Source organism: Leuciscus leuciscus (assembly GCF_965113295.1).
Source record: "Leuciscus leuciscus genome assembly, chromosome: 11".
Taxonomy (NCBI): Eukaryota; Metazoa; Chordata; class Actinopteri; order Cypriniformes; family Leuciscidae; genus Leuciscus; species Leuciscus leuciscus.
Genome location: NC_138735.1, coordinates 16239208 through 16264297, shown reverse-complemented (window position 1 = coordinate 16264297; position 25090 = coordinate 16239208). Strand labels below are relative to the sequence as shown.

The following is a 25090-nucleotide window of genomic DNA, read 5'->3' as shown; positions in this document are numbered from 1 at the left end:
GCTTTATTTCAATTAATGAAAACATTTTTTTTGCAGTTTTAGATAACAATAAAAACACTGGAAATCCAATAAGTTAAAAAGGAACCACAAAAAGCACCAATCTGTGTAATTTTAGTTAATATTATTAATGTAATTTCCCAATGTCCTAAAACTTGTGTAAGACTAATGAAATTCCTTTGTTGTGAGATAGTGTTTGTATTGCAATTCAACAAATTCCTCTTCCCGTCACTTCCATTCAACATGTATGAGGTGGACAACTGAATCCAAGTTCCAAGTGAATGTTTGGTTTTACCAAGTCCTATCAAATGCACATAATCGCCTTAAATGCATAATTTATAAAAAGGAAGTGTATCCCTGCAGGACTGAATGTGAGTTGGCCATCAGAGATTACAGGCAGATGCTTCTCTTCTCAAGTGGACGTTCAGAAATCTTACAGAACATGATAGTCGGCATATCTGTCACAATCCCCGAAGCCTCGTTCAGCAGGTCAAAAGAAAATGAGTGTGACTGAGAATCATGGCTCAAGAGGGACAGAGTGCGAGAAAAGCGTGCAGTTGCTGAGGGGAGACCCTCGCAGTGACAGAAGCGGGTTGAGAATTGGCAGATCCACCTGGATGTCGGGGCTGATGCTCTCTCCAGCATCCTGCCAATGAGCACCAGATGTGCAGCTTGGGACGCAACAACCATGACATATTTCTCACAGCTGACAGCCTATTCCCTCTGAACCCAAACCCCCCCAGCACCCCAACCCACTCATGAGGCGTGGACACCACACACGCACAGATGTGTGTGCATTCCTCACCCTGATTAATCAGGATTTGGCCGGATCAAATAACGGCAGCTAATTGTGTCAGGCACCCTGTTGCATCTATATGTGTGTGTCCATATCAGATGGAACAGACTTTGATGAGTATTATGTATCTGATATCACATGATCTTAGATCAATCATATTTATACTATGAAGGATATAGTACATAGTGGTCCGATGTTTAATTTACACTTAAACATGTCTAAAATGTTATTGACTTTGATGCAAAACATCAAACCGAATGGCATCTGCAAACAACCCACTAACGTTTGGTTACCAAGAAGTGTCAAATTTTTTGTCTTTTAAAACACACAAATTATACAAAACAGTTCAATAGTTTGGAGTCTATAATATTTTATATAATAATTTATAAATGTCTCTTGTGCTCACCAAGGCCAATTATTTGATCAAAAATACTTAAAATAACGGTTTTATATTATTATTTCAATATATTTTAATGTAGAATTTATTCCTGAGATGACAACGATGACTTTTCAACATTACTCCAGTCTTCAGCGTCACATGATCCTTCAGAAATCATTCTAATATGATGATTTGCTGATCAAGAAACATTTCTCATTATTGTCGATGTTGAAAACAGTTGTGCTGCTGTATTGTTGTGGAAACCCCCCCAAAAAATTCAGGATTTTTTTTAAAATGAATATAAAGTTTAAAAGAATGTAATTTATTAAAAATCAAACATTAAAAACATTATAAATATCTTTTGTCACTTCTGACCAGTTTAATGCATCTTTACTCAATAAAAGTTTTTATTTAACATAAATCTTACTGACGTCAAACTTTTGAACAGTAGTGTGTATACTGTGTGTATATAAATATATGTTCATATATTTTTAAGTGTGGCTTAAATGGTTGCTTTTCAAGGGCCAGTTCTAACAGTCGGAAAGCCTCATAGTCAATAAATAGGACAGGCCTGAAACAAATCCAATCCTACTTACAGAACCTTGACAAAAGCCCAGACTCTGACTTAACATCTCAAAGAATGGTTCATCATGTGCTAATGTGAAAATTTCAGTTGAGCTGGCCAAAGCACAGGAAATGAGTGCAGTCCATGACAATGAGCCACATTAGTGAGTTTATGCCATCACATCTGCAGGGACGACAGTCAAATCACTGTGAGCCGCTGAAAAGTCATTCTATCACAGCACATATATTTATCCATTTAAGGAGCCCTGTTGGGTGTTTTTATGTGTGGAATGTCTTATCAAGTTGTGAAATCTTTGGAAAACGAGCCCTTATCTATAATGGAACATATTGTACGGCTGCAGTCTGTTACCTAGTGCATGCATGTAAATTCCCAGCGGCGTTTGGACCAGTAATAAATCAGGTTTAAATGAAATTTGTTCTTGTGATTGATGACAAGTGTGTAAAAGGCTCAATAAGGAGGACATTATTCAGCCAGGAAATTGTTCAATATTCCAGACGATAATTTAAAGGCATTCTGAGCTTTCCCGGTAAACGAACAGTTCTCAGGACTGCTATGAAAGAGAGAGCGCACCAAAATGACTTCCTGAATGCTGTATAAATCATCTGTAGGCCAACTTCATACTCTGCTGTTTGACTTCAATATGCATTTAATTTACTTCAGGGAACATAATTATGCACGATATGGAAACATGGAGAGGGAATGAAAACAACACCGTTCCAAGACATGAATTCAATGTGCCTGATAAATAATAATAAAAAGTTTCTAAATTCAATCAAAACCTCTTTTGACTCTGACATCTAAGGTATGTTTAAACAGCCTTGCGTCCTAAGCCATGCATGCTGGCTAAAAATTAGGCTTGAGACGCGAGTGTAAGCTTAGCCTTTTGATGGATTCGGATGCAGATTCCTCTACGGTACAAAGCGTATAACTCATCCTCTCCTGTGGCCAATAAATTGCAATCAAAAGGGTAATTACCGGTGTTGTGTGTGTGTGTGTGTGTGTGCCATTACAGTCTCTGAGTAAATAAGCAGCATCTGCTTTTGCACTGCCAGACAAAGACCATGAATCAAGCGGGAGAAGACAGGCTTGTGATAAAGGCCCGGCAGCCCATCACCAAACAGCGGGCTCAAAGATAAATATCCGACTATCTATTGTAACAACAGTCAATTACATCATTATTTTTCTAATGAGATAGAGTGAGCCCGCTGAATCATTGATGGACTGAAATATGTTTAGTCTAGCCTTCCAACCTGGAAGTGGTCAATCTCTGTCGTTGAGAACATCAGATCAGAAGTAGCGCTGTCCTGGGACCCCAGGTGACACCCCCACATCTCTCCCCCTGCTTTAGATAACACACCACCACTCAGCGAAGGCATTAGTGAGCTCATTCGATAAATCTTGACGTGCGCTACTTTGCGGGACGCATTCATCAGCTCACCGTTGGATTCAAACGAACGGAAAAAAGGCGGAATGTGGAATGTGTCAAAGCTAAATATCTCGGTGCGGACTAAAAGGCGGGTGGAGGAAGACGAACGGAGGACTTTGTCAAAGGACAGTGAGGAGTCATTTTTCTAAGCCGCTTTAATGGTTTCACTGATTAGATTTTCATTTCCTTCACTGCCTTGGCTAAACAGTGGCGCTTTCCCCAAGAGATGAGCTCTATGCCTTTGAGGCCAATTTACGGACAGGGAGGGAGGTGATGGATCGACAGGGCCAAGCACCTCTATCGACCTGGCTCTCGCAGGGGGGGCATCCAACAAGGATAACATGGAAGCCTTCAAGCAGAAGTGGAGAGAATCTGACAGCCTATCACTCACGGACATGGAGCGTAGAAAGCAAGCATTAACTACATTCAGTTGGTCCCTGCAGTAAAGACATTGCGGGGGGGGATTCACTAAAAATGTATTGCGCCAACTTATACTGTTATTTATTTGCATGCACTGTTGTTTTAGCACCCAATTCACTTAAGGATTCTTAGTTGATTCACTAAAGAGTTCATTATTATCAGTTGTTTGGTAACACTTTACAATAAGGTTCATTAGTTAACATTAGTTAACTATCTTAGTAAACATGAACTAAGAATGAACAATACTTCTTCAGCATTTATCAATCTTTGTTAATATTAATTTAAATGTGCTAATACATTATTCAAATCAAAGGTTGTATTTGTTAACATTAGTTAATGCACTGTGAAATAATATGAATGAACGGCTATATTTGTATTCCCTACTATTAACAAAGATTAATAAATACTGTAACAAATGTATTGCTCATTGTAAGTTCATGTTAGTTAATATATTAACTAATGAAGTGTTACCAGTTGTTTTATAATAAAATGCTGATGTTCATTATTTGTGCATCTGATAAATGACTAAATATAAGTGTATTTTTAATAAAATGTCATCTTATCTCTGTAAAGCCTGACAAATAAAATAAATAAAAAAATAAACTTTTTTTGAAAACAGAACAGTTCAACGAATCTTTAGACAAAACATTTAAAATATATACTAAAAAAGGCTTTTTTTGAGTATCATACAATATTTGATACATCAGGCTTTTATGAGCCATATAGTATGATGTAGTGAGAATATGCAGCTCATATTCGAGCAAGAAAACATGCAATTTAGTGCAGTTGCTGATATTTATATGGCCAAAGAGTAAGATGAAATTCAGATAAACATACAAAACCTCCAAAGCAAAGCAATGCAATACAATCATGATTGAAAGATGTACAAATAAACGTTCCTCAAAAGCCTGATGCATCATATTTGATATTCAAATTTTAACATGAAATTTTCTAGAAAAAAACTAATATTTTTGGATAATAAGGTTGATGAACATATAGCAAGAGATCTGAGACCATTCCTCCATACAGAATCTCTCCCGATCCTTCAGATTCAGAGGTCCATGCATTTGGACTCTTTTCTTCAGCTCATCCCACAGGTTTTTTATGAGGTTTGGGTCAGGGGACTGCTATGTCCATGGCAAAACATTCATTCTGTGGTCAGTGAACTATTCTGTTGTTTATTTTGAGATGAGCTTTAGATTGTTGTCGTGTTGGAAGATCCAAACCACAGCCCAGTTTAAGCCTCCTGGCAGGGTCAGTCATGTGTTGATTTATGATCCGTGTTTCCTAACAAGTTGTTCAGGGTTTTTGGAAGAAAATTAGCCCCACAGCATTAAAGATCCACCAGCATACTTCACAATGGGAATGAGGTAATTTTCTACATGGCTATGTTTCTGTTTATGCCAAACCCACCTCTGGTGTTTTTCTAAAAACCTTTAATTTGTTCTAATCTGACCATAAAACCCAGTCCCACTGAAAGATCCAGTAACGCCTCTAGGTGCATGAGATTGCTGTTAGATGTCACCAAAGGCTTCCCAAACAAGATGTGGTTATATGGGTATGGTCTGATCATAGTTTTGGAAATTTTCTGCCCCAAGACCCAACTAGCAGCAATTCTCCAACTTTGATCCTTACTTGGTGACTCGAACCATCCTCCTCAGGGTGTGTGGGGCCAATATAGACATGTCCTATTCCAGAAAGATTGTTACCATCTCCAGTTGATTTAAACTTCTTAATTATTGCCTAGATATTGGAAGAAGAGTATTCCAACAATTAAACTATTATCTTATAGGGCTGTCCCCGACTATGGATTTTCATAGTCGAATCAGAATCGTCATGTCTTGCCTATAGTCGACTAATAGTCGAATCATGTGTACGGGGGCGGGGCTTTAACGTTTCAAAGCCGCGATGTACAGAAAATCACACAAAGATATAGAAGAAAATGTATAAAAACATTTTTGATCAATAAAACTAAGAAATAACATAAATAACTCCAGAAAGGCCACATTGCAGATTTGCATTTCACATGCAAATCAAATTAAATCGGCTAAATTACCTGTGCGAGCAGGCCAGCCTACAGCACAACATCGATGCACCGAAAAAATAAACAATTAATTTACTAAATTAAATTAGAACAGAATATACCTTTCTAATAAATAAAAATACAAAACGAAATAAATCAGAATCAAGTCACAGGATGAGGAGCAAATGTGTGCAAAATGCCTAAAATGCAGGGGAACATATATTCAAAACACAAGCCACAAATAGTTAGATTAGATAACCCTGACAGATTAATAAATAAAATAAAAATAAAGAAATTATTAAAATAACGATAGAAGCCAGAATTTTCAACTTTGTCTTTTTAACTGCAACAACAATAAATGCTAAACTGGAGAGGCAGTCTTTTTAGCTAAAAATGTTCACAGCATCCAAAAATAAAATTAGAACCGGCTGAAAAGTTTTGAAATCACTTGTACCTGATCGAGAGAACAAATCCTGAACGTCTTTCACTCTGTCTGTCCGTTGGAGTCTTTTCAAATTGTGCGCGCGGATAAAATACATTCTAACGTGAAACCCAGTCTATGCGTGAAACATGTTAACGTTGGCCGGTAGAAGTGCGATCATAGTTTTCCTGATGCTAAATCCAGCCTTGGAGAATATCCTTTCTAATCGTGTACATCCACACTTTAGATTTTCTTATCCCAGACATTGTTAAAGATTTAAATCCTTGCCGCGAAGACGCTCCTCTGTCGGTCACGGATTGAAAGTGAAACTTAAATCTGTCACGGGGTGTTTGGATTTATTCACGCACGTTAAAAAATATTTATTAAAAGCTTCTTTCTTTGCACATTTTTATATAGGCCTACAGCATTATCATAATAGGCTGAATATTAACGTATTTACATAAAAGCTAGTTCTATGTGAAATCAGACATTGAGCGCCCTCATAAAGCCAAAGTGGCATGATCCTCGTTTAATAACACCTCTGCGAAGATTCGACCGTGAGATCGGTAGTCGAATCAGGCTCCTCCTATCGAAGCATCGAATCTTCGACTATTCGGGGTCACCCCTATTATCTTATAGCCATTTTATGATTTGTACAGCTCAACAACCTTTTGTCACACATCATTACTGTATGTTCAGGTCTTGATGGATGACTATAGGAATTTGGCCTGTATGTCACATCATATTTAGAGCCCAGTGAAACAGGAAGTCATTTCTTATCACTTAAGTGTTCCTGATCACTAAGGCGAACTTTGGAATTTGTAGGCGTGCCAATAATTGTGGAATACATTTCAGAAAAATAATATTTGTTTTATGATAAGAATTTTTGTTTTTCAACTATTTGACATTAATTAAAGGTTAGATTTTTGTGAATATTTTGAATGAAAGACTAAGAGGAGACATTTTTACAGTCAGTTTTGCTCATATTTACCAAGAGTGCTGATATTTGTGGAGTCCACTGTATGGTTAAGTTGGACTGCATGTTAAGTTCTAAGCATGAAATATTGCACAATATTGGTACAACTCACTGGTGAATTAGCCCCAGAGAGCCTTTTTGTCTTTTTTTATTGCTAGAAGAGGACAGGATTCAGGACAGGATAGCAATTCCCACATAAACACAGAGGCTCAATCTATCTTTGCTTACCCCAAGGCCAGTGGTTCCCAAACAGGGGGGGGCTGGAGTTATAAAAAGGAGGTATGGCAAGACTAAGGGATAGTGTACAGTCAGCAGATTGTTATGCAAAAGAAACCTCTTCAGGGTGATACAAGTCCCCACTGTGAAATTACCCCACGTATTATGCAGCTACCTGCCACATAAGTCAATAATTGAACAAAATATTAATTTGACATTTTACCCCAAGATAACTCGCAGTACCCGCTTGAGCGAGCTGTTATCAGTTGCAGTGGTTGTTGTCGTGGAATAACAGACCACTAGATGACACGATTGAAGAATCAGGATTGAGTATTGCAGGGAGCTGTGCAACGATATAAATGAATGATGCAAGATTCTGCACTAAGTATATGGACAAGTTTGTGAATGGACTGCGAGTGCCAGGCAAATGTAAACCAGACGATGAATCTACTTCAAACATCACAACTACCAATACATCCTGTCTTCACTAGACGTGAGCGGCACGTTGTGATGCGACAAAAGCAAATAGAACCCATTATGATCAGTGATGCTGTCTCCATCGGATGCGGTGCAACACAACAATTTCTCGACAGTAAACTGATTCCCGTTCTATTTCTGACGTACGTCAAGCGCTCACGCAACTTCTTACACAAAGAACAATTGGATTTGCGATGTCCGCTTGGTCGCGTCCAGCGTGGACACCCTCAAGACTTTTGAAATAAAATAAAAAAATCCCTCGAATTCACCAGTACAACGGTAGGTAATGAAGAGAGGCCACAGTGTGTTGTGTAAAAAAGTTATTGTATTGTGTATTAATTACAAATTCAAATAAATCCTATAGGATTTTGCAAGCAAGGTCATGGCTGAGAGTGGAGGGGGGTGCTTGAAAATCTACAAAAGGGAGGCTGGAAGAAAAAGTGTGGGAACCACTGCACTAGGCCATGGCTCCAATGAGCATAAGTGTCTATGATTCTGAGAACATTCAGTCCAACTTCTTTGTATAGACTAGAGGGAACATTTGCAAGATGGGCGTAGTAGTGTATGTTATTAGACCTGATCATCTCCTGTTTTTACTGGGGAGAGATGAAGCCCAGGCTTTAGCTCTCATCTGGTGGACCGGTGGGTTTTTCCCATGGTCCGGCACAGCTTCCCACCAAAGCTCATCCACGGTCCACTCCAAGAGCATCAGTCCTGGTCCCCTGCTGGCCTTTGATCGGCATTTCATCATTTGTTTTCTCTGCCACCTCATCTCTATGAGACATGCTGCTGAAGACACAGCCCATTTAGTCCTCCATTAACCACTGACGACGAGGAACCGCTCGCTGCGTCTTTGGCAGCACTATAAACAGGCCCACAATCTGAAACGCAATCAAACACTCTGCAGGTGTACACACAGACACAATCTCTTTTGCTCGGGCTCACCCTCACAAGTGGCTTTTTCTCCACTGTCCAACAGATGGGTTTCTGAGCCGTCCAAAGCTCGCGTGAGTGAATGGAAACACAAATCCTGCTCTTTGTTTTATTTATTACACAACTTTACAGGCTGTTGACATCAAAAGAGTCAGAGCTGCTTTCTCGTCAAATCGCTAATGCAACAGGATCAGAGCTAAATGGAAGAATTAAAATTTATGGATGACTCACAGCGGTGAAGTTGTGACATATCTCATCCTAGACTAAACAATTATTACAGCCGCTAAGGAGGGGAGACGAAAGAAAATCTCTTTATTGTGGTTTAAATGGACTGTTCACCAGAATATGAAAATTCTGTCATGATTAAACACCAAGAAATTTTGCTTTAAAGATAACTATAACGATAACTACATTGGTGTCCACACCAACACATGAAAACTTTGTGCACTGCCACTTGAAATGATCAAGCTTTTTAAAGTTGGATAGATTCTTATTGGCAGTCAGTGTTTTTATCGTTCATCAGCTATAAAAAAAAAAAAAAAAAATGTTTTTGTCATTATCCAAAATTGCTGTAGTGTGGACTTAACTATTCTCACAGAAGAGTGATTATTAAAACTTTATAGTTTTCATTATAGTCCTCTTTGGTGTGAACAGGTCTTTACTCACTGGATACTACACAATAAATCTGCATGACTTTTAAAATCTCAATGAATAAAATCTGTGTTACTTTCTTTCTTTTGTGGAAAACAAATAAGAAATGTAAGAATGTGCTGGTCGCTCTTTTCCATGCAAATACAATGAAGATTCAAAATGGATCCAAAAGCACCAAAAACGTGTCATAAAGGTAGTCTATAGTACGTTTTAATTATGAAACTTTATTGCGCTATTGACTGAAAATCTACCTTAGCTCTTCTTCTGAGATGTAGCAATGTTGAATTCATATATGAATCATTCTTTAGAGTGAAATTAAGCATTTGATTCTGAATGATTTGCTAATACATTGGTTTCATGGACCACTTTTATGTTGCTTTCCTGAGTAAAAAAAAAAAAAAGTTTCTCACAAAAAAAATAGAAAAGTGTATGGTTTGTAACAACATGAAGGTGAGTAAATGATGACAGAATCATCATTTTTGTGTGTACTATCACTTTTGCTAAATCACTTTATGAATGATCAGCTGCATGTGCAGGTTATTGTACAGTGGGGAAAAACAGTTGTTCCCATTTTTAATAGGGGCATATAAATCCGTTCTGCCAGCGACCCTCCGGAGCGCAGCAGTAATGTGAGAGGCCGATGGAAAGAAGATCCCACAGAAAGCCCACCGTTCTCCAGACATCAAAGCTCTGGAGACAACTCACAGTAACATTCCTGCCTCTCGTTTGGAAACTTGCCGTCCTGCGCCCAAAGCGCCCGGAGAGGAGAGGCTCCCCGTCCTACACCACCTATATTTCACATCCATAAAGTCTGGAACAGGCCAGATATCAGACGAGGAGCAGATGAGCACCATTCCGAATGAGCCACTCTGGAAGCAGGACATACCAGAGCCCTCGGCTCAATGGGCTGTGAAATCACACATAAAGAAGAAACCAATAGGAGGGAGATGTGGAATTTCAGCCGCTTATCAAATCCAGCTTCCAGACTATTTCGACACTTCTGTAGGAGCATCAGAGAGATGAGTACACAACCCCTCTTCAGACAAGAACAAAGAGACCCTCTTTTCAGTCTGTTGTTGAAGCGATAATGGTGAAAATGGCGAGTGATAAATGCTCCGCACATTCACACGTAATTTATTGCCGCTCATCAACACGTTCTAAACTCGCGTCTGCTGGGCTCCTAGCTGATTGTAAAAACATCAGTTGCACTCAGCACAGGGTGGAAGCGTTACATATTTTCAGTGCTTGAAGAGATAAAACCTGCTCCCTGTTATGCGAACAAGGTCAAAATAAAAAGCCACCCTGCCCCCTAAGCGTTTCACATCGTCTTTCACATGAACACATGCTCTCAACACCAATTGTTGATTGAGGATTATCTAATCAGACAGGTGAGAAAAGGAGACGAGGGTTAGGCGTGAATAACCGTTAGGAACAAGTGTTACTGTTAACAAAAACTAAAAAACGTAATATAAAATTAATATTTAAAAAATGGAAAATGAAACCAAAATGCGGTTTCATGAACTGAAACAACACTAATTTTGAACTAAAATGAGGTGAAACTTAACTAAATTACATTGAAATAATTAACTAAAAATAGAATTATAATAAAAAAGAAATTATACAGATACCTACTTTTTTGACAATAAATCTTGAATGTTTTTTAAAAATGATAGTACACCTACAAATCTAGAATATCACAATCATTTGCATAAGCAAGTGGACATTAAACAATGCAAATGCTGAACAAACAGCACAAAACAACAATTAAAAATAAAAATAAAAATAAATGAAGTACAAAAAATCTGTCATCTGTCATAGTCATTTGGAATAAAATGAATAAATAAAAATAAAATAAAATAATGTTGGCTGATCATTTGGAAAATAATATCTGAAGTGAGATTCATGTAGAGCTCTAAAATAAATGTCCAAAATGGAAGTGGTCCAAGCTACTCCATTAAAGTTAAAGTGCATGAATTCTTTTGTACCATGTGTAAACATCCCTAAAAGTCGTTCTTTCTTGATAAAATCTATCTAAATTATGTTTCACAACATACAGGCCTATGCTACAAATTACACAACATCAAAATGAACCGTTTCCAGATTGGAGATTATAATGTATTTCTTCTTAGAAAAAGAAATAATATGCTTTTAAACACCTGCCCGTCATTGGACGTAAGTGAACTGTGTTTAAAACGAGTCTGAGACATCTGCATTCACACAGGCCCGGAGAACCGTAATCAAAATTCCAGATTCTGCCTTCTCATGGAACGTGTCCAGAATGCAGGGTCAATAATTGCCTGAACCTCCCTGGAGAGAAGGGCTCTGCTGACATAGGAAGCCATAAATTAGGACCCCAAAAGCAGCAGCATGTCATGCGTCATTAGGGCCGGAGAGGGCTGCTTTATCTGTTCGTCATTCGGACACCGTGGATGGCACCTCCCATGTCAAAACACAAACCACATGGGAGAGGTGCAGGGTACCGCATACCTCAACATCTTGAAACAGTCACTCCCTGTACTTAATACATACATTCATACTATTAATCAGAGAGAATGCTTACACTAACCTGCTCCGCCATAAATCAGAGAGTAATAAAACATGAAATAAAAAAAATCATCTATGTACTGTATGTCTTCGATATGGCATCATATAAATAAGTTAAGCTTAGTGACTTAGTGAACATGTTTCAGTAAAACAAGTTTGTTTCTTGCTTCTGGGAAAAAACATAACATTTTGAAAATCTTGCTCTCTGCTGTAGATTTCAAATATTATTTGCACTTTTGCATTTTGCAAACTATAAAGAAACATGCATCAATGCTGTTCGGCAGAAAGGAAATCAAACTTAGCAAAATTCATCTTTTATATACGTGGAACCGGATTTTCAAATAACATATCAAATTTTCTCAAAATTAAATGATAACAGGATTTACTTTTTGTTTGAAATTTTACTTTACATTTTTCATGCTAAAAAAAAGAAAGAAAATGAACAAGAGATTCAAGAATCAGAAAAGCAAGGTACCAAAGCGACTTCAAATTTACGTCAAAGATAAAAAAAATTTTACATAAATTATTTAAAAAAAACGATATATATATATCAGAATTTAATTAAATCAGTGAAGAATTAAACCAATGTTGTGCCCACATCTAAATTGACCACTTTGTCAGTCATCTTGAGAACAGTAAACCCTGATCATCAAATGATTCACAGTGGGAAATTATGCAGTTTTAACAAACACTGACATCATACAGTTCAACTTTCTATGATACAGGGATGCCACCATGGAAATAGGATTCCCTTCCTCTCTGCCCGGAGCATCTTTTATCACCTCTCTCCCTCATATTATAATCCGGTCCGCACAGGTTGCCTAAAGCAAAATGGAAAACTGTGGGTGGACACGAGGACCCGGCCTATCAGACACCTGTATATGGTGGGCTTCCCTCCACAACCATTTCTTTTCCTTCCCATTTATAGATTTCATCATAGCACATATATGCAGACCGGAAAAAAAACATAACAAATGCAAATGGAGGTTTGCTTATCAGCAGGCAGCTGTCATGTCACTGCATACCTAGTGGAAAAGACCTTTATTTCATAAGCTCAACAGTGAGGAAACCGTGGTTTGGTGTGGGCGTGTAATCACTTCCTGTCATTTGCATAAATAATAAACTGACCACTGAGATTGCAGCCCCCATGTCCACTGTAGGCCATTCATTGTTTGCTTGGGGTATATTAGCATCAAAACCAAGCGAGCTGATTTGCTGCCTACATCGACATCTACCTTAATAAGGATAATTTGACTACAAAAAAAAGAAAAAAAAAATTCTGTAAAGGTGCCAACTCCCCTGCCACACAAACAGCGCTCCTCGCGTGAGGCATACAACAGACTAGGCTTCCATTAGAATTTGACATTAGCGTTTCACTATTCCAACAAGTTAACAACACTGTAATTGCCGAAGAAAAGAACTCTTTGGAGCTTGATGTAAGCATGTTACAAAGATAACAACGTAATAATAGCGCAACAGTGCCCGCCCACTTTGTCGGCAGCCTTGGTTACGGACGCAATTTTTCCCAAAGGTTTATAAAAAAAGTCTTTGTTTAGGTGTTAAAAAGCATGAATCAAAACAACCAGCTATGAGACACATCGCAACATTACAAACTTTTATTTGAAGCTAAGAAGTGGAAAAACAACAAAGACTGTGTAGGTTACTTAACGGCTTGAGGGGAAAAAACTACAAGCTAAAGAAGCATTGCGAATGACAATCAAATTAAAAACAATGGAGAAATATACAAATTTGAGAGTGAAGGCAGACTGACTATATTACGCCATTTTCAGTGCTTAAATAGTTCTTTTGGCATGATTTCCTTGTTTCAATTCTATTATCGGTGGAATTTTCTGGTTAACACCTTTGCATTGGTCCGTGGAGATTACATAATAGGTAATAGCTTCGCCTTCTTTCACGTGAAAACGTGTTCACGTGTTTAATACGGCAAAGCTGCTTGATTTTAAGCAATCTATTGTATAAAGAGCTATATAAATAAACGTGACTGAATTGCAGAGCTTGTGCAAACATATCCACGTTTTACACGTATTTGGCACTCCCTATTGTTGCGGGTGTATTATTGACATGTAAAAGTATAGACCCTGAACATAAGAACAATACGGTATATTTGTAGGGGTGTAACAATACCCTCATGTCACGATTCGATACATATCACAATACTGAACTCACAATACAATATTATTGCCATACTCCATGACACATGATAAAAAGTTAACAAGAAAATGTACTGTTGATTAAATGCTAAATTTGGTATGCACAGGACAATGATAACACAAGAATCAAATTATTTTAGACAAATATGCTTACACTCTTTCACTAAATAGATATATTTAAAATAATGTAGGACACTTTTCCCTGTTAACATAAGAGTTTTGTCATTATCAGGACCCACAAATATACACAATATATTGTTCCACCCCTATATATTTGTGCCTGATCTTGTATAAGCCATAAATGAATCATTTTCTGCCATAATCCTCTCACCTTTCTTTTTCTCACATTGACAGTCTGGACAGGATCAAAGGTGTGCATATGTGTGTGTATGATTGTAACCAAAACCTGTAACTAGAGAGCGTCTGCAGTCAGACAGCGTTTTACACCCCTCAGTCCCGATCCGCAATTCCACACCCCCCATAGCGGCCTCAGAGGAAGGACTAACCACTACATATCCAAACGGGACGCACCAATAAAACGCTCGAATGCACGGTGTAATGAGCAGGGCCCATCCCTGATGGCGTGCAAGATTCCCCATTACTCAAACACGCTGAGTTCGGACGCCCCTCTCCATCTGCGTTTCCCACCAAACATGCCACTCGATGCTGATTACAAAACCTCCCTCTCCACCCCCAAAACACTGGCCAATTTGTAGGGGAAAAACTTGACCTTGTTGCCAGGAGAACGTGCGGCACAATCAGTGGACGTTTCATCATTGAGATGTGTTTACACAAAAACAATTCATTGTGGATTGCTTGTATCAAAGAGGCTGGCCACTCGAGGGATCTGACGTATAGTTGGAATCCTGGCACTTTTGGACCCGTGTGCCTTGGACTTGATGAATGTATAACATGTGCCTGATTGGACTATTAGTTTAAGTGACGCGTATGTATTTCAGAGCATTCGCATGTTGTTCGAGGAAACCGAGTCGTATTTTCGTAATGGTGATGTCAGAGGCTCTGATTACATAAGAGGAGGTGTGCAAATAATGGCGTTTCATAGGAAATCCAAGAATGTTAAATGCGTCATGCTGAGTTAATTACAGAAATGTCAGTGTGTTTCCTTGGGAAACAAAGAGAAAGTATGTCTGGCCAATATCTGTAATAAAATAGGACTCATTTTGAAGTAAAACATTTTTTTCAAAACTTTTGTATCAACTACCTCAGAAGGTTGAACAAAACACTTCCGTTCAAATGTTTGGGGTTAGTAAGATCTTTTTGTATATATATATATAAATTAATGTTCTTATTCAGTAAGGATGCATTAAGTTGATCAAAAGTGACAGTAAAGTCATTTATAATGTTACAAAGGATTTCCATTAAAAATAAATGCTGTTCGTTAATAAATAAACTTTTTATTCATTAAAGAAATTGCAGTTTCCACAAAAATGTAAAGCAGCACAACAGTTTTCAACAATAATAATAATAAATAAAAAATAATATTTTGAGCATCAAAATCATGTGACACTGAAGACTACAGTTATATTGCCGTTTTACCCTTTTTAATCAAAAAACGGTAACACTTTACAATAAGGTTCATTTGTTCATATTAGTTAACTACCTTAGTTAACATGAACTAAGGAACAATACTTCTACAGCATTTATTAATCTTAGTTAATAATATCCATTTCAACATTTACTAATACATTGATCAAATCAAAAGTTGTATTTGTTAACATTAATTCATGCACTGTGAACATAACATAAAAACAATGAACAACTGTATTTTTATTAACTAACATTAACAAAGATTATCTAATGAACCTTATTATAAAGTGTTAACCCAAAAAATTATTACAGATCCCAATCTTTCATTCCTTTTTTCATGAAGTTCGCAGTATTTTCGCAGTAAGTTTTTTCAATTTTTTTCACCAAACTTTTGTAACTGGGTTGCATGTCAAATACAGTTTATACAGTAAGAAGTGAGTAGTGTACAAACACATATTTCCTATAATTTAATTGTTTGATTTTTTTATTATAAAGTAACAAGGTTGATCTTACAAATGCAGCCTTAGCAACTCTTAGCAAATGCAGACACTTAAACCTGTGAAAAATTTAAAGAGAATAAAATAATATTATTTAATAAATAAATCAAATGTTGCTTCTTGGGTGTCACATATTAATGAATGTTACATTTCTTCTAACATGGGAAAAATCATGTTGAAACAAGACTGGGTGAAATTTTGGTAATCACATTTTTGTTTTTGGGTAATTAAAAGATTATCTAAAAAATTATGCAATTGTATGATTTTACTTTCTGGCTACAGTCCAATAAAATCAATAAGATGCACAGACAGTAAAAACAATTTTTTGTAGTAGATAATAAAATCCCAGAATTCTCTGTGCAGGACATGATTCTTTAAATACCACGCTCTCAGGTTACATATCTTCCTGAAGCCCCGCGACTCCCGAACCAGAAGCTCTTTAAAAGGAGGGGAAAGTCATCAAATTCATTGCGATCTGAGTTTACAGGCACCCTCACACGTTTTTACAACCTAGCAAACAGACAGTAAACACCAGGTAATGCAATTTAACACATGATTAGGACGGAGCTAATTAGATCGTAGACAGTAAAACTAATAGGGGAGTCGTAAAAGAGTGGAGCGCAAGACGAACAAAGCGCCTCAAACAAAAGAGCCGAAGATTCCTGCAGCTGAGCCCATCATGCAACAGAGCAGACAAGGTCTTCTCTCCCTATCCTCTTTCGCCTGTTGTTCTTTCTTCTTTGCTCCTATCAGAGGTCAGGGGATTAATGGAGGACCTTGTGGCCTTCTGCAGCCTCTGAAAACATTTCCTTGCCCACTGGCTTCTTATAAATCAATGCACTTGTCTTTTCATCCTGCAAATCTCATTTCAAAGTCACATCCCGTTATCCTCGCAAGGCTACACGTCTAGACTCCTAAGTTATGGGGACTGCATGAAAAAGAGGGAATCTCAAGATCCTTGAGAATAATATATTTACAATGCGCCTACTTTGAATAGGAAACCTTGATGTTAAGCAGAGCTGTTTCATTCAAGGTTGGCATCCTTGTTCCTGGTATCAAGTACTACTTGTTATGGAGATTGTCTGGATAATGCTGCAGCATTATCAGACGCAATTAAAAAATTGCAATGACACATGATTTAGTTAAATGAATACAACTTTATGCATTTCTAAATAATCAGATCACCATATTTTTATTCTATTCAACCCACTAGGGCTGTTGGTCCATACAATTTATGCATGATATTCCAAGACCTCTGAAGCCATTTCCACAGCTTTGTGTGATGATCAGTCACAAATGTAATTAAAATGTAATGTAAATAAAATTAAAATGTAAAATATAATTACAATCTGCCAAATGTGGCTCTTATAATACAGTACAAGTTGTATAGTTTTGGTTGTTGCTTTATTTGTCATTTGTGACAAAACAAATTGTGTGACAGCCTAGATGCTGATAAACTTTTATTATATGAAAAAAGTGGCTAGTACATGAATCATCATTCTTGAATGACTAGAAATGTCAAAAGAGTAAAAGCTTTATCTGAAATGTATCTGAAATAACATTTTTGGTAACACTTTTGGTTAAGGGTCCAATTCTCTCTAGTAATTATTAACTAGTTGCTTATTGGCATGCATATTACTAGGATATTGGCTGTTTATTAGTACTTATAAAGCACATATTAATGCGTTATTCTGCATGAACATACATCCCTTAATCTTACCCAATACCTAAACTTAACAACTACCTTATTAACTATAATAATCCGTAATTAGGAGTTTATTGAAGCAGAAGTCATAGTTAATAGTGAGAATTGGACCCTAAAAAGTGTGACCAAAATGTTTTGTTTATAAGTGTTCCTGTCACTTTTGATCAATTTAAAGCAACACCTCCCTGAATGAAGGTATCAATTTCTTTCTTTCCTTCTTTAAAAAAAAAACGTACCCCAAACTTTTGAACGGTAGTGCATTACAATTTTGAATACACTATCAGATCAAATTTCAATATCTACCAGCAATCTGCACATCAACCTTCACTTTCAGTTTCTAAAACTGAAAAACAAATGTCATAATATGACACTGACAGTACCATCATCAATTTTGCTATATGACTTGTCCGTGTGTTCCTCCTGTCTAATCTATGCACATGAGAGTAGAGGAAGATGTGATAGGACCACGCAGGCAGAGTTTCCTTTTCCAATCAGAAAATGCAAAGGGTATATTAATCTGACATATAGAACCTGTCATGCATTTCTGAACACTTCCTCCGGCACGTACATCTCCGAAATACCAGCGACAAAAGGCAGCCCACATCTGTAATAATAATCTCTCTCTCAAAAAAAAAAAGAAATACTGAAATAAATGGAAAGCGTTGTCTTATTAACCATACGGATATATGGATCCTGACAACATTGGGGCAACTCATCAAGCTCCTTGTCCTAAGACATACCAGACACACACACACACAAACACACACACACACACACACAAAAAGCCTGTTGTTTGCTTTAGCAGCAGGAGTGTGTGACACCTCGGTCGTAATCCGCATTAACCCCTGGTGCACTCGTTGTTCACGGGAATTTCATGATGTCTGAAAGATGAGAGGGGGTTCCAGACAGACAGAAAAACATTCTCAAATTGCTCCTCTCATTTCCATTAGATAAGTCTGATTAAGGTGCTTATAATTGACTGGGCAACTCATGACTAATGAGTTGCCCAAACTAATGAATCCACAATCCTCATTGTGAGGTCTGCAGGACATGTTCGCTCACTTGTCCATCAGTGGCTCGCTAAAAGCAAACGTATCCTCTTGTGCTGAGGCTTTAAACAAGACTGTCACTTAAGACACTGAGCGAAAGTAATAGTCCATAATTTGGGCAAGGACATCCTTAATAACAGGTTGTCAAAAAATATTTTTTTAAATGAATAAATCAACACATCTCGGGATAGTGTTTCCTGCTACTCGCGGTTAATTACGCAACAATGAGTTTCATTGTCTAGTATATCCTTACAATTCCCCTCTGAAAGTTTGTTCTCAGGAGAAGCGCTCTGCGATGATTAATGTAGAACAGCTCTTAACCGCAAGACGCGTGTCACATATCAAGTTAAGGGAGGATCTCAATCCCTGGTTTTTGCACTAAAGCATAACTAAGAAAGCAGACAAAGGATAGGGTTTGTTTCAGGGAAGGAATCTCTAAATGTCAGTGTTAGTTTGCTCCTGACTGAGTCTTTCAGTGCCGCTGTGACAGCGATCGAGAAAACTGGAATCAAGAGACTATTTCAGGTCTGTAGATCGGGTTGTGCGTGAAACCCAGTCGTTCCCATGCGCTTGTAAATGTGGTTTAATAAAGCTCTCCTTCCGTTCACCTTGAGAATAGAGAAGAGCGATGACTACTGCGGTTATACAAGGAACCCTGAGAAAAGGATTCATAAAGGAAAAATATGTACAAAAGACGTGTGGGTGTAAGTCACAAAACATGTCCTGGTTGAAGTTATATATTTTTTTGTTTTGTAACAGTATTTTAGTGGCAATTAAGCACACTTGATCCATACATTCACTATTGAGCATCGTTTTCTCAATATTCTTTTTTGCTCATAAAATATATATATTTTCAAATAAACGTGTCAAAGGCTGTACAGAAAATACTATTATACTGTATGTATAAACATTTCACAATTAACATTGTTTAACATTTTCTTTACACTACAGTAATAAATTAAATAAATTAATACTTTTATTCTGCAAGGATGCATTAAATTGATCAAAACTGACAGTCAAGACATTTACAAAGTTACAAAAGAGTTCTGCATCAAATACTGTATAAGTACTGTATAAGCTGTTCTATTTATCAAAGAATCCTAAAACAAATGTTTAGGTTTCCACAAAAATATTAAGCGGCACAACTGTTTTCAAAACTGATAATAATAAGAAATATTCCTTGATCACCAAATCAGCATATAAGAATGATTTTTGAAGGATCATGTGACCCTGAAGAGTAATGATGCTGAAAATTCAGATTTGCCATCACAAGAATAAATTGCTTATTTAAAAAGAAATATTGTAATATTTCAAAACATTACTGTTATTTTGACCATATAAATGTAGCATTGGTGAGCATAAGAGACTTTCAAAGCCATAACAAATGCCCCAAACTTTCAAACGCAACTGTATATTAATACAAACATATATTGGATATTATTGCAAACATATTCAATAATGTACACTTCATTTTCTTGCAAAATATCATCTCTTATTTTTTTCCTTTTAATTTTGTGGTTAAATCTCACATGGGCATTATTCATAGATACATGGGGATTCATTCGTCTATTCATTTCAAAGGGACCAAACAGAATGAATCGATTAACTGATAATCACAGCCCACTCTGCAGTTTGGGCAAACAATAAATTCACACACACCTCCCCAAATAACACTAATCAATGGCCAATGGCAAAACACTGTGCTCTGTTGGCACCAAGGTGCTAATGAATGTAGCACTTAGCCAGGGTGCGAAAAAACAGCAGCTTCGTGTCAGAAGAACTCAATAGAGGTGTTGTGGTCTGAAATAATCATTTTACCACTAACACCCACAAATGCAATGAACTTGCAGATAAGGCAAGCATATGTTCTCACTCTGAAACTAAGCCTTTGTTTTGTTTTGCTCCTTGAAGAATAAACAAAAGCTTTTTAACAAAGATTAACAAACGGAAAATGAAAACCAGTTTTGACGTGAGCTGACAAAATCCACCGAGCTCAAGTCAACAAACATTCCTCACAACTTTGGTCTATGGGTATGACGAACAGATTTTTTTTATAGGCTAACTCAACAAACAGATTAGATAAAATGGGTTAATTCAATAAAAACTGTAAAAAAAAAAATCTAAAGGAGCCCTTCAGTATTTGGTGCGTGAGATCGCTTGGAATCAAGGCTGCATAAATGTTTAAAATGAACCCTATTTAAATGCTAATAGTTGTAAAACATGACACAAATATGGTCATTTCGTCTTGGTGAATCAGAGCCAAACCAACTTAATTATACTCATTGCACAACTCAACACCAGAGCAAACTTGTGTGCGAAAGAAATCTCAGAGTGATTAAAATATTGTGGCTTTGAAAAATCGAGTGGGAAGCACGACTCTGGCACCGTAGTTAACTCCAATGAGTCTGGCACTTAAGAGTCCGTCAAGGTGCTTAATGCCCTATTATCAAACCCTTTGTGTTTGGAGAGGCCTCTTTAGGTATCAACAAGTTGCCCTTAATGTGCAAGTTCATGTTTAGATTAGTGGCCCGACAATCGTATCCTCTGGCAGGCCGATTCAAAGCTTGTTGAGGGATGGGCATTTGAGGGGGGGTCAGTGAGGGGAAAAGAAAAGACGTTTCCCTCCCCTTCGCCCTATCATCTCTTGACGCTTCGTTTGAGGTCCCCCGCATTCTAATACGCCCAACTTTGAAAGTCGTTTCCTAAGAAAAACAGATGACAGACACGCAAGGGTGAGTGATGGTGCAATGGAAGGGCTTTGTTTTCTCACCAAAGCCCGCGGCTGCTGGTGCGACGGGCCGTCAGGGGGGTCTCGGTGGGACGGTTTGAGACAGCGACGTTCAAAGACAGGCTAATGGGGTCTCGCCGCAGTGTGGGACCGCTTGACAAATGGGTGCTGATCAACCCGCTACCTCCTGCTGAAAGCAGGGGCTGCAAAAAAGGGGAAAAGTCGCCTCTAGGATGGTGGGCTTTGGGGGATGTAGAGAGAAAAGGGACTGGTATCACTAAACCGCGACCTCACGTTATCATTATTCGTTTTCACCCCGACACGTTGCAAGCAGTGATGATAAGAGCTGACATTCGACCCGGACGACTTATGACGAAAGTCCAAAAGCAGAAGAGATGAATGAGCAACGTTTAATGACCCTAAAAATCTTAAACAAGCCAAAGGGAGACTGAATCTTCATTAAAAGGAGGGATTGACTATAATAAAAGTGGAGAAACCCATTGAGGTCCTATTTGATTCACTACTCAGTGGATTAACCTATAATAATTGAGTCATTTATCTAAAAAATGCACCCGTCCCAATATAACAACCTCATGTGATTCCACACACAAGTCTTTCAGTGTGACCAGTCTAAGGTCAGTGAAAATCCAGCTGCTTCTATTAGGCAAGAAACTGCAGGAAACGTTCTGGGGGAAACCACATGACAAAGGCTCCAACACAATACCAACTTTAAGAACTTTTTGTGTGTGTGTACATATGTAGATGCCCATTTAAAAATATCTGCATAAATAGGCAGAAAAGCTCTTATTATTAGACATGTATGCACTTTTATTGTATGTATTCACATATATTGTATTATATGTATGCACTGTTATTCTTATCATTAACATTTATGGGATAGTTAGCTCTTTTTAGTGTTTAAACTACCATTCAAAGGTTAGATTTTTTAAATTAATTATTGTATTCAGCATGGATGCATTACATTGATAAAAATATACAGTAAAGACATTTATAATGTTACAAAATATTTCTATTAAAAAATTGTTTTTGATTCATCAAAGAACCCTGAAAACATAAATGTTTCATGGTTTCCACAAAATATTAAGCAGCACACCTGTTTTCATAAGCACAAAATATTTCTTAAGCACAAAATCATCATATTAGAATGATTTCTGAAGGATCATGTGACACTGAAGACTGGAGTAATGACGATTGTGCCATTGCAGGAATAAATTACATTTTAAACTATATGAAAATAGAAAGCAGTTTTAAAAAATATTAATAATATTGTACAATATTACTGTTTTACCGTATTTCTGATCAATTAAAACACCCTTAAAACAATAAAACATCCTTCTGACCACAAACATTTGAATGGTAGTGTATAATTTTAGAAGCTCAAGCTTCAGTTGATTTGTGCTAAAGAAATCTTAAAGATAAAAATATTATTAATTTGTTGTAGTGTAGCGCAATAGCTGGGTCAAAATTCCACAATACTTCCATATTAGAATGGGATAACCCTTCCCAAACCATGTCTGTTATAATTTAGAATCGAATTTTGCTTAATTTGCCCAAAGCCTTTATAATATTGAACGGGTTGATCCCATTTTTAACATACCCAAAGATCATACTATTTTACCACTATATTTTGTAAATAATTTTTCAAACCTATAATGAACTTCTCTCATCATGCCATTCATTTAACAGGTTTTTGCTTGGTGGAAAAAAATAATCCTCTTCGAAAAATAATCCTCCTCCAAACAATGAAGATTAGGTAAGGCCCTTTTGGTTGTGTTTTTACGTAAACGGATTTCCTACAGGTGCGGTTGTAGGAGACACAGACATTATGCAAGGCTTAGTCCGTGTCAAAGGGAGAAGACGAGAACAGCTGCCGAGTTGAGTAACATGCCGAGACCCCTGACAGAGGCGGCCTGCTGTACTAACGTCTCCAGCCCTGGGCCGGAGAAGACTTCAAACGGCCCAGCACCCGGCGGGAGATCTTCTGAAGATATACACAGCAGCCTCTCGCCCATGAATCAGGCCTGTCAATAGCTGCCCATCCTCTCAACAGGTGTCCGAATTGTCGCACAATCACTTTCTCCTCGCCTGACATAATGAAAGAGCCGTTTTCCAACAAGAGGAAAGCGTTCTCACCATGAACGAGTTTTCTGTTGCAAACAAACAAGCACATAATGAAAGATACAAGATCCAAGGGCTACAATTAATTGCTCGAGAACAATGTCTCAGTTCTGTTAGGAAGTGAAGATGCCAGGAGAAGTGGTCTCAAAGTCTTTCCAGTTATGTGGGGGGGAAAGCAACAACAACTAGCCTTTAAGAACTTTTCATGGTTTTTATGCTTCCCCGCAGACTGAACTCAAACAAACTGGCTGAAGCTTTAAATGGATAGTTCACTCAAAAATGAAAACTTGAAAAATTCTGTGCAACACAAAAGAAGATATTTTGAAAATGTGTATTTGTCTATACAATAAAAATGAATGAGGTCCAATTAATGTTTTGGACACCACTGACTGTCATTGTATGGACAAAAAAAGAGTATGTAAATGATGACAAAAATGTCATTTTGGGAGATTTTTATCTAAACCAACTCTAGTGCTCTTGCTCTAAATTTTAGGTTGTTCAGGCAATTTTTTGTTTTATAACCCTTTGTCAGAGTGCGTTTTGTCTAAATTTCTTTGAAATAAATGTTACTTTGTTTGATATTTTGTATAGATAGATAGATACTCAAGAACTTCTGGTCTCTGACAGTCAGCCCTTGGTCTTCATTTTAAAGCTTCAGAATCTGCCAACTTCGGATCTCCCCTGATGTATGAGGTTGCACTATTCCCAGGACTCAGCTTGAAGGCTGGATGCAAAGGCTCTTGGGAAAAGAGCAGCCAGCTGAGCACAGCGTGCACACGCAGCAGCAGCCAAATTCGCCCTGTCACATTCGATTTCAGGGCCTCCATGTTGTATAAGCAACACCTCGTGCAGGGGCTCTGTGAGCTCCCCGCTTTGACATGTTTGTTGCCGCTGTGGGCTGACACTTATGTTACTTCAGCTCTGTAGAACATGGACAATTTAAAGGCCTTAACAAGCCAAAAATGGACACGGTGTTCCGGGAATCAAACACTCTGGGATCAACATGCTGGACCAGTTCGAGCAACTTTTCAAGTACTATTTTCACAAGCGCACTAATGACAACATTAAAATCGATTCAGAAAATCAAAACCTACATACCGCATTCGAAAAAGACATTAAGAGCCAAGAGAGATGTGTAGCTTAGTATGTATTTTGGCCTCAAGTGAGTTCGGAGCTCAAGGCAGACGAGTGAATGCAAACATATGTTGGGCAGATGGCATTACGTGGCTGGCACAGGGTCGGCGGGGGCGCTCAGCTGTATATCTAAGACGCCCAGGCCCTCCAGGAATGCACATGGATGGCCAAGGATCAGGGCAGGAGGGGTGTCAGGCTATAAGGGCTTGAGGCCTCCTTTGGCATTGAGAAAGAGCAGGGCCCTGGGCCCTGTGAACTGACAGGCTCTGCAGGA

The 25090-nt window shown here is 37.8% G+C and overlaps 1 protein-coding gene across 2 annotated transcripts in view; it reads right to left on the bottom strand.

Annotated features, from left to right (window-relative positions):
• The window catches only part of stau2 (staufen double-stranded RNA binding protein 2), a 125380-nt gene that overhangs the window by 14607 nt on the left and 85683 nt on the right, over positions 1-25090 (bottom strand). The window lies entirely within an intron of this gene.